Raw genomic sequence first — 14,825 nt, 5'->3', positions numbered from 1 at the left:
AGTCTTGTGCTGAAAGCAAAGAAAGAGCTATGAAAATAATCTTATTTTCTTTATATGTGTATGAAGAATCCACTGAAACTCAAAAGAAAGAATTAATCTAGAAAATGCTTGAGACGTTTTATCCCTCTTCAGGTTCCAGGTTGTAGAGTCTGTTCGGTTACAGAGAAGTCGGAGCCAAACCTTTCTTGGCAGCGACAGGAGATGCAACAAGGGGCCCCAGCCCCAAATTGCAGCCCAGGGGTTCAGGTTGGATGTGGGGTAGCACACCTTCCCCTGGAGCGGGGAGCAGCCCTGGGACAGGTCCCTGGGGAAGCGGTGGGTCTCCATCCTGGGGGGGCTCAGGGAAACTCCTGAAACAGCCTGTGAAAGAGGGACGAGTGCAACCCCATATGTAAGAGAAGGGAAAGCTTCTTTTGAAGCGAAACAGGAGAGAGTATTACTCAAATGCCTCAGACCACATGCCAGGCAAAAATAGTGGCCCAGGCAAGTTTTTCTTTGCTGTTATTGACGTGGTTGAGGAAACAAATATTTGTGCACGCTCTTGTACAGAAACAAGCTGTACGTGGGGGAGTGCAGATTGATAACATGGTCAAACTCAAGCATTTTTTTTCTTGCTTTCTTTGGAGGGTTATGAGGTCTATTGTGGTTTTGTTGAAGGCAGTGAGCTGGTCTGTTCAAGAGGCTTCAAGTCAGGCTTCAGAGTTTCATGAACAGTAGGGTCTCATTTTTAAGTCACTGCTTTTATGACTGGGGAAATAGTGCTGTGCAGAATGGGAGTTCTTATTTTTTTGGCTTTCTTGACATTTGCCCTGATTAAATGTCTGTGTTTCCTTCACTCATGTCAGGATAAAATCTTTTCTTTTTGGCAGATTTCCCTTGTTGGACTTCACTTTTGCATTTGATATGTCAACAGTGCATGGCTGCATATTGATTTTCCAAAGCCTTTTGCTTAAAATGCCTGGATAATAATTTACTTTGCTTCAACACTTGTCATTGGATCCCCTTTTGCTCAGGCACTGACTGCACTTCTTTAGATGTGGATGTGAAATGGGCCTTATTGAAATCTGGCTAGATCTGATCTGTAGCATTAGTTGTACAAGGTGTTAGTACCGAAAACCATCATTTGGGAAGTTTCAGTACCTTTACTCCATAATATGATGTTACACATGTTCACTACATTAACACATATGCCTTTGAGGGGCGGAAAATGTTCTTCAGTAGACCCACAACCTGTGACTGTCAAATAAATTTACTTGTGACCTGACTTAGTGTCAGTCCCTTAGATAAAAGGGAGTCTTATAACCATTTATCACATTGAAAGGAATTCCTTAATCTTTATGAAAAACAGCCATCTACAATTATCATTCAGTAATTTAAAATGCCAGTTGCTTTCCTTTCTGACACAGAAAATATATGTCTATGCATGCAGTAAAGATATGTAATAATCACATGCTGCATTAACAGGATAAGAAAATTAATCTCATCCAATGTAAAAGTATAAATATCATTAGCTGAATGAAGATGAACGTGACATTCCTGGTGAGAGAGTCTATTTTTGGGAAATCATGGGGTTGGAATAAGATTAAAATAAAAAAAGGTGACACTTGGATCTTGTTGCTAACTATAAAATATTCCCTCTTCCACGAAAAGGTTGCAGCTTGCTCCTTTTATAAAACCTCTGGTTTAGCTTCCCTATAATTTTGGCCTGAGAAATTCCAGCTAAACTTTGAGGTTGAAGCAGACCATCTTACTACAAACAGACGTCGCCTATTTTTGCAGAGCAAATTTACAAGACAGTCTCGTTTGAAATGGTGGCTGATGCCATCCTTACATCACCCCTGAATTCCAAAACTACATTTAAATTTTTCATAAGGTAAAATTCAGTCGATCATACTTAGCCAAAGCTGCTGTTTATCTCGTGGAAAATTTTAAAAGTCAATCTGCTCCCTTTCTTGTCAGTGTATTTTTACTCTGATTTAAGTAGACACAGAACAAAATACTTGTAGTCTGTGTGTTTAAAGATCCCGCCCATGCTTTTCTGGTCATACCAAAGCTGCTGATGGCAGCCTGAATATCCTTTTGTAGCTTCTGTAGCCGTTATAAATATTCCTGCTAATGAATAAGTATTTTCTTATGAGTTGTTTATTTAATAAGGAGAAATGATGGTTGCATTTGAAACTATCACGCTATTACGCTTTTAAGCCCCTACGTATTTTGCACAACAAAAGCATGCTTTGCAAAAGCTTTGATTATGCCAGCCAGGGTTGGAGATCACCTCTTGGATAATTTGGCAATGTTGATAGGTTTTCTTTTCCTAGATGAAAGCACTCTGCGTTTGACTTCTGAGCGTATATTGGCATTTGGCTCCTGAAGCAGCCGTGAGCAAGGCAGGCAGAGTCAAGGAGCCCATTAAAGTACGTGTGGTCTGAACAAGGGCTAATTCATTACTGAGAATAACTTTGAACTGACATAGAAAGTCAGCGCTTCTTCTTGGCGTAGGAAAGCCAGCTAATTCTTCCAGGGCCTTAGAGCACGTTATTTTTAGCTGAAAATAATCACAGGCTGTTAAACACAAAGAGAACCTGTGAGAAGCCCTGCGGCACCGAGCATGGCACCGGGAAAGTCTCACTGCAGCAGTTTTGTGCTCCATATGCGCTGGCGGAGATGTGTGGGACTTCATGTCTGACCCCATTTGGCCATTCCTATATGAACTAGACGCGCTTGCGTCAACCAGGGAAGATGAATAGTCCTTTCTAATTACCCCTTTCCAAACGATTTAGAAACAAACAAACAAAAGGAGGTATTTCTTGAGACAGAAAGAAGATATTAGGAGTCAGCAAAATTGCTTCAGTTTGTTCTCCACTCTCCATGGAGATGGCCATCCTGCCCGTGTACAGCTCTGGTCTCTGAAGGGAGGAGGAGGGGATCTGTTCTAAGCCATTTTCTAAAGGTTATACAGGAGTTTTGCAGGGGAGCCCAGAAACAGCTGAGGGCAGCTAGACCCATGATGACAGAGCTGGTACTGAAGTCCTTGTATTCAAACTGAAGGCAAAGCAGACCAGCTCTGAAAAATGTGTGGTCATTGCCAGAAGAAAGATTACAGTTATGGGCCACTTCTTCCAATGAGATGAGCTAAGACTGAACTGAGTGAGTTGGCTGAGAGGAATATCGTGACGAGGAGATCTCACAGGAGTGCCCGGCCAGATGTGAACCCAATGATCTTCCTAAATGAACAATTTCAGGACAAATTACAGTTAAATAAAGATATTTATCTCGAGGTGTATTTGATCTTTCCAATGGTAAAGAGCGGCTCTGGGGCACAGAGGAGGGCAACCAGCATGTTACGAGTTGCATCCTTGGAGCACGGCTGTTGTCTGAGCATCAGGTGGAGAAGGATACAGAGACCATCTCAGACAACATCCGAGAAAGGCTTCAAGTGGCAGCAAAAGGAAAGAAAAGGCATGTCAAGCTCCCAGCAAGGCTTCCTATCCAGGGCAAGGAAGAGACGCAGTTTTATTTGTACCTAGTTTGGAAGGAAATTTTTGCAACGGTGAACTTGGCTCTCTGAATTACAGCACTTTGCTGCTTTCAGCCACACTTCTTGCAGAACAGCCCCCAGGGCATGGAGATTAACAAAGCTGTTGACATCTCAGGATCGGTGGGTTTTAAAGTAAGCCAGAGAAGTGCCTTTATAAGGGAACAAACCCAGTGCACTGTATATAAGGGGAAAGACGCAATGTTTTCCAACAGAAAGGGATGTGTCCTTGGCTTCGTTTGCTGATGCCAAGCAGGTCAGGGCCTGGAGCACCCAACCCACAATGAGACAGGAGGTGACTCTTGCTGCAAAGCAGGAGGTGGAGTAGGGACCCCGAGAGGTCCAGCACTGTGGTGGTGCTGTGATCCTATGAAAGAGATGGCTTCATGCATGATTCTGGTCCAAATCTTGAATAATCCAGAATGAACTGTTTGATCCTTGGATATTTGCGGGGATATAGGTAATACTGCCCTGACTGCAGCACATGGCCCAAAGCAATGTATCTTTGTGGGGGATAATAAAAGCACTAATGATGCTTTTGCAAACGCCGTATCAAGAATACTCTGTGGTAACAGCTGCTCAAGCAGAACTTGCTGCAAATTTAAGTCTGACATTGTGGATTTGGAGTGGAGAAGGTTAGCAGGGACAGCAGTGTCCCTGGTCTCAGTTACAGCCCCAGGGCTGTTCCCTCCCTTGTCCTTGCAGCTGGTTGCTGTTGCCCTATGAGATGCCACTATTTCTACAGCTCGGTAAAAGAAGATGTGCAGGTGTTAATCTAGGCTGTCCCTGGGATTGGGCACATCCCTGCAGCAGGGCCAAGCCCCTCTATTTCCTCCAGCTGGAGTTTTGTCACATTAGCCAGAAGAGCTGTGCATTTTCAGCGGGGGCTTTAGCCTCTGATCTCAGTGCAAGGATGCTTGCACCTCATCAAGCTCCACCAACAGGAGCAGGAAGCCAAGCAAACACAACGGGCAGCCTGTGTTCCTCCCGCTGTGAGATCAAGGTACAGATACGCAGCTCGGGGTCAGCCTTACAGGAGGCAAACCCACCTTTTCTCTCCTTGACTCGGGGAGAAGGAGAAGGATTCACCAAATCAGAGGCAGAATTTGGCCCACTGGTGTTTTTACATATAGTAGGTAACAGATTTTACATGGAGGAAAGTGTTCTTTAATCAGCATCTTTTACTTTATTGCAATTAACTCTGTTATGCTAATACAGTCTTACTGATTAAAGACCCTAAGCTTCCCTCTAATAGTCCTGAATTACTGCTAGGATAATGAGATTTCCATTCCTAAACGTCCTGTGCATGCCATCCAAATCACATCTGTATTCACATACATACCGAATATGAATTATTCTCGCAACATTTACATCAAACATCCTTCCTGCATCAAAAATATCACGCCACACTCAGTTAAAAACAGCTTTCTCATGTTTTAGCGCTCAGCTTAATACTATTATTATTAGTCCTGTGTTATTACTGCTGTATATTTAAGCGGGTGTCAAAGGACGATCGCAACACTTGGTGTACAAGGCTGAGCTCTGAGGGACGTGGGACAGTGAGTGATGATGGATGAGCTATTTGCTGGTGCTTATTCAATTGTGCCTAATATATCCTTTTTGCACCAAGGGTGCACGTACAGTAGTGATATCACGCCCAATGATGGTGAAGAACTGAAATCAAATTACTGCTGCGGAGATAATTGCTCCTAGCCCATGATGGAGGCGCACTTGGAGTGTGTCACAACACCAATGTCACCATAAAAGCAAGTGCAGCAAAGAAAATGATCACCAGGAGGTCTGACAGCAAAGCCACAGCACTGGTGGCGTTTGGTACAGCCATGTGACAGTCCCTGGCTCCAAATCTGTCCCCCAGCCAGCGGTGTGGCATTGATGTGTACAGTCCATCTGATGAGAGGCGTTTAAGCCACTCACAGCTGGTTTTAAGACGGGGCTGATGTGTTGACCTGAGCTTTAGATGACCCCTCACAATGCCATCTCCATGATCTGCATTTTTATCCAAAAACTCAGCGCAGCCTCTCTCTTTGCTGGGTGCCAGGTTACCTGGGTGTTGCAGCACCTTTCAGGAGCAAGCCCATGCCTTGGCCAACTCGAGGGGTTTCAGATTTAATTTTGTTCCAGCTGCCTCATTCCAAATCAAGAGCAAAAATTTTTTGCTGTGATTTATGATGTATTAAATGTTAAAAAGATGGTGGCTGTTATTAATGAAATTGAAGTCTTTCCTAGCCATAAGTTACCATAAAATTGGATCTGAACTAATGTAATTTCAAGGAAACGTAATACGCTGCAATCTTAGATACCAGCAAGAGGCCAAACATGTTACATACGCTCTTTTACGGTCTTCACAATATTAGTCCAATTTGCAGAACAAGCACATTCAACCCTCAGCCCTTGTGCCATGACCCATGAATAATACTGCTAATAGGATTGACATGTCTGACCAGTGCTCCTGGACAAAACTCCTGTTGAATTTGATGGGAGCTGCTCCACTTGCCGCATTCTTCCTGCAAAACCTCTACCATCGTCTCCTCTGAAAGGCACTCGCAGCCCAAGTGAGGGAGGTCCGAGCCACAATAATATCTGAACTACTTGTAGGACAAATGTGCTTTGCGGTTGCCTTTTCTTTCTTTAGCAGAGGCGTAAACAACAACTTTTTTTTACACTGATAAATTTTGTAGCCACCCCAAAGGGCTTAGGCTCTCTCCCACGCTTGGCAGTAGCAAGGCGGTCATACGATTCTGAGTTTTATACGGTTTATACAATTTTCCGGTCCTCTTCAAGTAACGTATGCCAGCTCCACTTGGATTTCAGTTGTAAATCTTCAAGTTACCAAAATTTGCCATCAAAATGAGACCCTTAGCATCAGCTTCTCTCCTTGCTTCCACGCTTCTCCCTTGCCTAAAGGCAGCATCAGATTATTGTATCTTGAGGCTGTTACAGTAAAAACTATTAGCACTGAGGCTGGAATAACGTTTGATGTTCATCCTCACATGGAGAACCTGGTGCCCTATAGATTTCTCTGACTTTATATATTTATTAAGTTGGTAAGAGGACCTCCATCTGTTTTATGAGAGGATCCGGTGTTTCCCTGAAAGGTATAGAGGGAACCGGGTAGAGATTTATTCTGTTTAAATCGTGTCATTAATTTCCCTGGCCTGCGGCATGACAGCAGCGGTGCTGGGAAGAGAGCTCTGGAGATCTCCAGTCCAGAGCAAGACTATTGTCCACACTCAATCAGGATAATCATAATATCTTTATTACTATTATTAGAGTAAAGGGAGGCTTGATTTATAGACCTTATTCTAACTTGAGGAATAGAGCTCGCATGGTGACACAGGACACAAATCACTAAGCAGCTTTAGGCGGGGAGTTGAACATTAAAATAGATGATAGTATTTATTGCATAGTACAGGCTCATGCTGACGTTAGTCCTGTTTTCAGAGCTGCATTCACTAGGAACAGGAATTAATTTTTAAAATACAGATCTGTTGTGGTTTAACCTGGTAGGCAGCTGAACACCACACAGCCATTCGCTCACTCCTGCCCCCCTCAGTGAGATGGGGAAGAGATTGGGAAAAAAAGAGTAAAATGTGTGGGTTGAGATAAAGACAGTTTAATAGGACAGAAAAGGAAGGAAAAAGAATAATAATAATGATTAAAAATATACAAAATAAGTGATGCACAATGCAATTGCTCACCACCCGTTGACCGATGCCCAGCCAGTTCCCGAGCAGCAGTCACCGCCCCCCAGCCAACTCCCCCCAGTTTATATGCTGAGCATGGCATCATATGGTATGGAATATCCCTTTGGCCAGTTTGGGTCAGCTGTCCTGGCTGTGCCCCCTCCCAGCTTCTCACTGGCAGGGGATGAGAAGCTGAGAAGTCCTTGACTAGTGTAAGCACTACTTAGCAACAGCTAAAACATCGGTGTGTAATCAACATTATTCCCATACTAAACCCAAAACACAGCACTGTACCAGCTCCTAGGAAGAAAATTAACTCTATCCCAGCTGAAACCAGGACAAGATCTTCTTCCTTTAGACTGGCTTGAAAGGCAAGTGCTGCCCCTTCAGGGAAAACAGAAAATCCAGTTTGAGAAAGAAACTTGTGACCTCCCTGGGTGCCAGCACCACAGGAGGACAAAATCCCCAAACCATTTGGAAATGGCACTTCCCAAATCATGTGAGGTGATGGATAAGTACAGGGTGTGACAAGAAAAAGCCTCCAGGATCAGATCCTGGGACTGAACAGGAAGGAGAGCTGTCACTACATGACCGCAACATCTCTGGGCTCAGCAGAAAACCATGCAAGAGCTTGACTAGCAGCCTCCACATATCATTTTGCTCCTGCTCCTTGGATGCTGTGGAGGTGAGATGGTCTGGAGCTCAGTGGCCCAGCACAGGGGGACAGCCCTGTACCTGTGCACAGTTTCACTCCAGACAGGTTTTTCTGGGTCTCCAAATGAGGTGACTTGAAGATGATCTGGAGGCATCATCCTGTTTTTCAACTCGACACAGGGTGGACGGCAGGTTAAGGGGTGGAGCGTGCCCTTCTGCTCTGCACTGGGGAGGCCACGTCTGGGTACTGGGACCAGTTTGGGGCTCCAAGGGATCTCCAAAGCAGAGTGAGCCTGGGGACACCCTGGCAGTGGTGGGTGGGGGCCAGGGCATACGAGGAGAGGGTGGAGGAGCTGGGCTTGCTCAGCTGAAGATGAGGAGGCAAAGGGGGATTCAATAGCATCTCCCCCTGCCAAAAGGGGTCCTGGAGATGCCAGGACCAGACTCTGCTCGGAGGGGCACAGCAAGAGCCCCAAACGCACTGGCACAAGCTGCAGCATGGGAAACCCCAGCCGCCCCCAATGAAACAGCCCTTATCCGTGCAAGAGTTGGGGAATCCCCATCCTCGGGGATGCCCCAACTTACTTGGACATGGACCCCAGTGACCTGCTGCAGCTGTGTTGTTGACTCTGCTGAGAGCGGGGTCAGGCCAAAGGCCCCCACCCCAAGATACCTCCAGCCTGTGATGGCACATCTGACCCCATGGTGGGAGAGTAGTTTCGAGGTGACCTTCTCCAGGACTTGCTGGAGAGCACAGAGCTCCATGCTGGCTGGGAATTACTCCTAGCAGATGGATCCAGGGAATTACTGAATGACTATGGTAGGATGGAGCTGGGACTTCACCAATTCTGCATCTGTGAAGTACCCAGTCCCCATTTGTCTCCCTTCAACATAACTTATACCGCTTTGCCCCAGGAAATCTGCCTCTTCCCAGCCTCTGCCATGCTGCAAATTCAGCCTTGAGCACTTGCAAAGCCATTTCCTCCCATTTTCCTATGATTTTAGCATGCTGCTCTGAAAATAAACCTGCTGGCAAAGTGAATACAAGGAGCATCCATGAGGTAATCATCTCCTCTTTTGAAAGCTGGGAGCTAATTGGGGCTCCCCGAGTCACTGCAAAGACACAGCTGTGCAACTGCCCCTGTGAAATCCCACCTCGGTGCTGCTGATTTCACACAGCAAGGTTTTCTTCTTCTAACTCCTGCCCACAGCCTGGTTGAGGTAATTGAGTTTTAACCATTCCATAATTAACACCTCTTAGGCTGCTGTAGAGCCCTGTGCTGCCGGACCTGCCCGAGCACGCAGGCACGGTCTGCAGGGAGGAGGGTGCAGCGGTGCCGGCTCGAGCGGGTCAGCTCTGGTCCAGGCTCAGCTGAGCCCTGCTAGTGTGTGTGTGTATGGAAAAACACAATTCACCCTTCTGGGGAGAAGCATAGGTTTTACAAGGAAATGGGCAAGCAGAGACGTGCAGCACAGCAAACGGTTCAAATCCACTTTCACATTTATTTATTTACAGTTAATGTTAGGGGTCCCAGAAAAAAAAAAGCTTTTTGAATGAGCAGCACTAGCATTGTGAGGAAAGTCAAGGGCTGCAGCATGTAAGGTGCAGTTTTGATATGAGTTTCAAAGCAAATCAGATCAAAACTCCTACCACAGCCTGCAAGAGCAGAGAGATAACGGCCCTGTCAAGTTTCTGTCGTAACGCTGCTGTATCTGTCTCTTTGTATCGCTCGCTACCCTCCTACATGGATAGGGTAGCATGGTGCCCTCCATCAGCCGTGCTCCTCATTTTCGACTCAGCCAGAGGGGCGAAAGGAGCATGCCAGCGCTGGCGTTAAAATCCCCCCAGTGAAAACCACAGCTAAAACAATTTGATCCATAAACTGGCCTGGGGCCTGTTCTGGTAAGGAGCGACGCACAATGTGGGGAAAGCGTTGCGGGTTTTGACAAGCCTCGTCGGGAGCAGGCACTCGCTCCTTGAAAGAGGAGGCAGCAGAGAGCATTGGAGCCAAAGATGACGGAGAAAAGGGGGTGAGGGATACAAAAAGCCTGGGAGCCGCCATTCTCAGGGAACACGCCACTGCCTGAAAAGAAAACATCTTTTTTCCCTAAGAAGAGCAGCAAACTCCGTTAGCAGTGATGGAAATAGGGAGGAGAATAATCTCCTGCGGTTGTCGTGTGCTGTGGCATGGGCGTCCCCTCGGGATGCCGGCGAGAAGCGTGTCACTGACTGAAGGGGCTGGGAGTGGCAATATCTGCAGTGGGAGACATGGTACCATCGGCTCTGTCCCACTCTCAGCCCCACGGCTACTCATTGTCTCCCACCTGCGTCTGCATGGTGGCAAGTCTGAGCTGCAGCTTTTATTCCCCAGCCATTTTTACGGGATACCCTGTGACCCCCTTCATTATCCAATGGGAAATGCCTAACATGGCGCTAACGGAAATGTTGTACGGATTCATTGAAGGCATGAAATGGTGGTGCCATGGGCTGTCCTATTTCTGCTCCCGAAGCCCACGGGCACGTCCAGTCCCCAGGACCTGGGGAGAGCAGTGGCCCAGTCCAGCCGGGGCACTCCGCTTGCAGGTGGGATGCTCTGGGCAAGTCAATGACAGCCCTGCACTGAGCACAGTTGGCCCCTGGAAAACCCCATGGGTCCTCTGTTGATAACTGTTGGCTTGTTGTCTCCTTTTAATTGTCTTTTCTTCCTTCTTTTACTGTCTTTCACACCTCTTTTTAATTTTTCTTTCTTCTTCTATTAAAATGGGGAAGTGGTTGCTAGTGCCCTGCCTCTGTTAAGCATTTCTCCTTTTATTTAAAATTTTGTCACATTTTCCCCCCAAGACACATGCCATTTTAATCAGGAGCAATCAGCCATTAAAAAAAGATTAATTAAAGAAATGAGTTTACGTATTTTTCTAATGATCTGAAACGAACAGGAGGAAAACTCTACAATCTTGCATTTATGATGCTGTTTGTCTGCAACAGATCACCGGATAATATTGCTGCTGATCTGAGAAGATGATGCCATCTCGCCATTAATCACTTGCTTGAATAATAAAATAGTGTTTGGAAGTAGATATTTTGGTCTCTTTTACCATTTATACTGCAGTTAAGAGCCCTGCTTATAGTTTCTTAAAACCATGGCAGGTGAATGCAGTGTGCCCTTTGCTTGACTCCATTCAGGATGTATTTAATTCTTATTTTTTGCTCTGCTGCCGCTACTGTTGTCCTTAACACCACTTGGCACCATCAGGGGACAGGGACAAAGCCCCGTGGGACTGAGATGCACTGTACAAATTTGGTGCAATGACTGCTCCAGCCGTTTCTATTTCTAAGGCTTTTAAAAATGTCATGGTCAGTGCAACCCCATCTAACTTCAGGGTTAGTGTAAAGCCACTGAATAAACGATGTCATATGGTGCCAAAATGATACCAAAATGATACCACAAAGGCACTGAGATGATGATGCCATTTAATGTTAAATGGTATTATGGATAAAGCCACTAAATAAATGATGCAACCTATGTAAATTCTGCAACCTATGTAAATGATGCCACCTGATCTGATGTCATAAATACCATCAGTAAGTAAATAATGTCGTATGGTATCAAGTGATGTTGTAAATGAAGTGACTGGGTAAATGGTCATTGCTGTACTGAAAAGATGTACCTATGGTGAGTGTGGTAAGATGAAGAAGGTTATTGAAATTTTATTTAAGTTAGTTTAATATTAATTCATTAATAAAGTATTAGTGTGCTAATAGTAGATGTATTACATCTAAATAAAAATATATCTTCAAATTGAATATCACTAATTTATTAATTATTGATCAATACCTAATGATTATTAATGATTGTGATCTATTAGCATTTTACTGTTCACTCATTCATGTGTACATCGATTTTGATTAATCGATTTAATCAAAGCACCAGCAGGAGAAACCCCCAGCTGAGTGGAGCTGTGGGTCGTCCCCTCCTGCTCCCGCAAGGGCACCTCCATCCCGCAGGGAGCCACTCAAAATGATGTTATCCAGTGCTGGCACACTCTCTCAGCATCTTCCCTGCCCTTGGCGCTTGGAGACTGGTTGTAGCACAGAAAGAAAGGTTGTTTTCAGGAACACAAGTGGCTCAGCAGGATTAAGCCCAGGCAGCAGCCCGGGACAGCTATTTCTAAGCCTCTTGGACAGCCCTTTGTCATTCTGTCCCAACAGGGAGGCCAAGCTCCCTGGGAATCAATTTGCACAGCCTTCAGGTTCATATTATTTGCCAGAAAATGCCCATACTAGGGGAACAACCCCAGAAAGGGGGAATTTATTATATGATTACCCCGGGGGGAGTGTCAGCGACATTAATCCTATTATAGCATTAGTAGGACAGGGTCACAAGAAATGATAGTCGGGGAGAAAACAGCGCCCTACCGAAAAGCAGGAACCCCTATTAGGAACATCCCTGTCTTGACAGAATCACAGAAGGGGAGCAAATAGAAAGATATAATGTGATGGGGATTGTCAAGTCCCCCACAGGCTCCACTGCCCCAAGGAGGATGCACCGGCACTCCCAATGAGCCTTATCATCCCTGGCGTGGCTAGGTGGGTGCTCGGCACTTACAGCAATGGTGAAGCCTGGCATTGCTTCCAGCAGGTCCCTTCCACCTTCGCCATCAGCTTTCCTGTTTTCCAAGGAGAAATGAGGCAGGGAGCGGTAAGCTGGCCCAGTTCCCTATTCCTAAACCCTTCCTGGTGCAACCACACTCACGCAAGCCAGCCTTGCAAAGCTTTGGTAAGAATCAGATTTTAAGCCTGGTCAACTTAGAAAAAAACAGAACCAAGCAGCCGGTATTAAATCTACTCACAAATAAATCCCTCCTCAGGGATAAGAGAATTGAAGCTGTCGACGCCTGGGTTGTCTTCAGAGACAAACCCAAAAAAAGATGAAGACACTGAATTAAAAACAAGGTCATGGCAATGAGACCGAGGCAGAGGAAAGGACCTGCCTGGAAGTGGGCAGGAGGGGAGAGTCATTTGCAAGCTGTGTCGGTGATACACACGGGGTTCGGCCTCTCTGAAAACTCCTTAAGGTGGTATTTTGTTAGCTCAGAGGGTTTACAAGGTGCTTTCTTGCTCTGTGGGAGAAGATCAAGGAGTTCTGGCTCAGCTCTGGAGGACTCTGGTCCTGTCCATTCACCTGGAGAAAACCTCCTCTGCCTGCACAACTGGCTCAGCACTGCCAAAAAGTTGGGTGACCCAACACTGCACCTGCATTTCTCACTCATTTCCATGATGACTTCCAGGAGATGTCAAGCAAAGAGTGGTAAAATAGTGTCCAATACAATGCTCAGACTCTGGTTTCCTGTTCAGATGAGAGAGATGCATTTATGTTTAGCCCATGAGTGCTGTACACAGACAACCAGGTAAAAAAATGGATTGCAAATTATTTGCCTGGGAGAAAAGTCAAGTGAACTCTCGTGCTGGATTTCCCCAGCACCCTTCTCCTAAGCCATCCTCTTCCATCTGCGTTTCCCCTCCTAACTGCTAAGTGGTTTGCACAGGGCGAATGCTGTTGCCTGGATCCTGAGGTCAAACAAAACTCATTCCCTCTTCATCAGCACTGATGAAAAAGTGTAAAGAGATGCGGGTCATGGCAGATCTCAAAATGTAACTTTCACACTGGCTCTAAATTTCAGTTTTATCACACAGAGAATTTTCCCTCTGGATAGCTAAACTACATTTTAAGAAACTGCAGTATTCGGTAGTTCTTTACAGAGGACCAGGACACCATTGTGTTTCACCTGTCCCTGTGCATAAATTATTATTTATCCAAGCTTAATTTTCATTTTGCTTGGGTAATGCCTGCAATCACTCATTTATTAGGATAAGTCATGAGGGTTTTTTTATGTTTACGTGCCAAGATCAGCAAAAACTGCCTCTTGCTCGATGTTACTGCGACATACCAGCACATCCAGTCCCTCCCATGTGTGTTTTCATCCTCCTACTGCCTGGGAGAGGGGCGGCTGGATGTGGTGCGGCTCTGCTATCTGCACGATCTGCTGGCTAGCAACCACCTTAGAGAGATAATAAATGCCTGAAATACGGGAAAAGTTTTAATCAGACCTTTCACATCTTCCCACGCTGGTGAACAGACCCTCAGGAAACCAGGCTCAGCGCATGCGGGTATCCCCACTGCCTCTGTGGGCACTACAAAATGCTTTTGACCTTTTTGGATAGAAAAAAACCCAACTCTTTTTGTATTAACAAGGCACAGTTTGCGAAGTGCGAGGTTTGAAAGCGGATGTGAAGTGTTAGTGTTCATGAAACTAAATTTTACCCTCTTTCTACCTAGAGAAGATGACATCCAGAGGTCACTCCCAAGGTAAATTGTTCTATGATATTAACTAAGATTTTATTAATAACTGCTGACTTCTCGTGTCTTCAGAGCTCTTGATGTTACGATGAAGAAGGTGAGCAGAAGCCCAACAGCCAGGAACTTCAGCCTGGAGACTGAAATAAAAGCAGACGTCAGAGTTTGCTCCAGCAGCGCACACTGTGGTCTTGCAGCTCTCAGGACAGGACCCACTTGCACCAGCCCTGGATTGCATTTTCTGTGTGGAAAGGGAACATTTCCCCATGCCGGTGGGGAGCGCAGCCTCACCTCCTGAAGGACAAGGCCGCATCTGGCCCAGCTCTGTCACACCAGCCAGATTTAGTATGAGAACTTCTCACACACTGCTGCACCTCATCTGCTTGGAGCAAGTTATGCTGATGCCAGGTTTTAATTTTTTCTTGGCTACCTGCTCTCAGAAAGCTTCGAGGTAGCTTATTTTAAGGAAAATTTGTGGTTTTCACGGCGGGAAGCTGCCTGCCCCAGTGTCCCAGGCTCTAACGAGCAGCGCGGGGAAGAAATCCCCCTGGAAAATCGCTCTCGGGCAGCGGCGCT

This window comes from Pygoscelis adeliae, unplaced genomic scaffold (genome assembly GCF_000699105.1).
Source record: "Pygoscelis adeliae isolate BGI_AS28 unplaced genomic scaffold, ASM69910v1 Scaffold139, whole genome shotgun sequence".
Classification (NCBI taxonomy): domain Eukaryota; kingdom Metazoa; phylum Chordata; class Aves; order Sphenisciformes; family Spheniscidae; genus Pygoscelis; species Pygoscelis adeliae.
Note: the sequence above shows the minus strand (reverse complement) of the source record.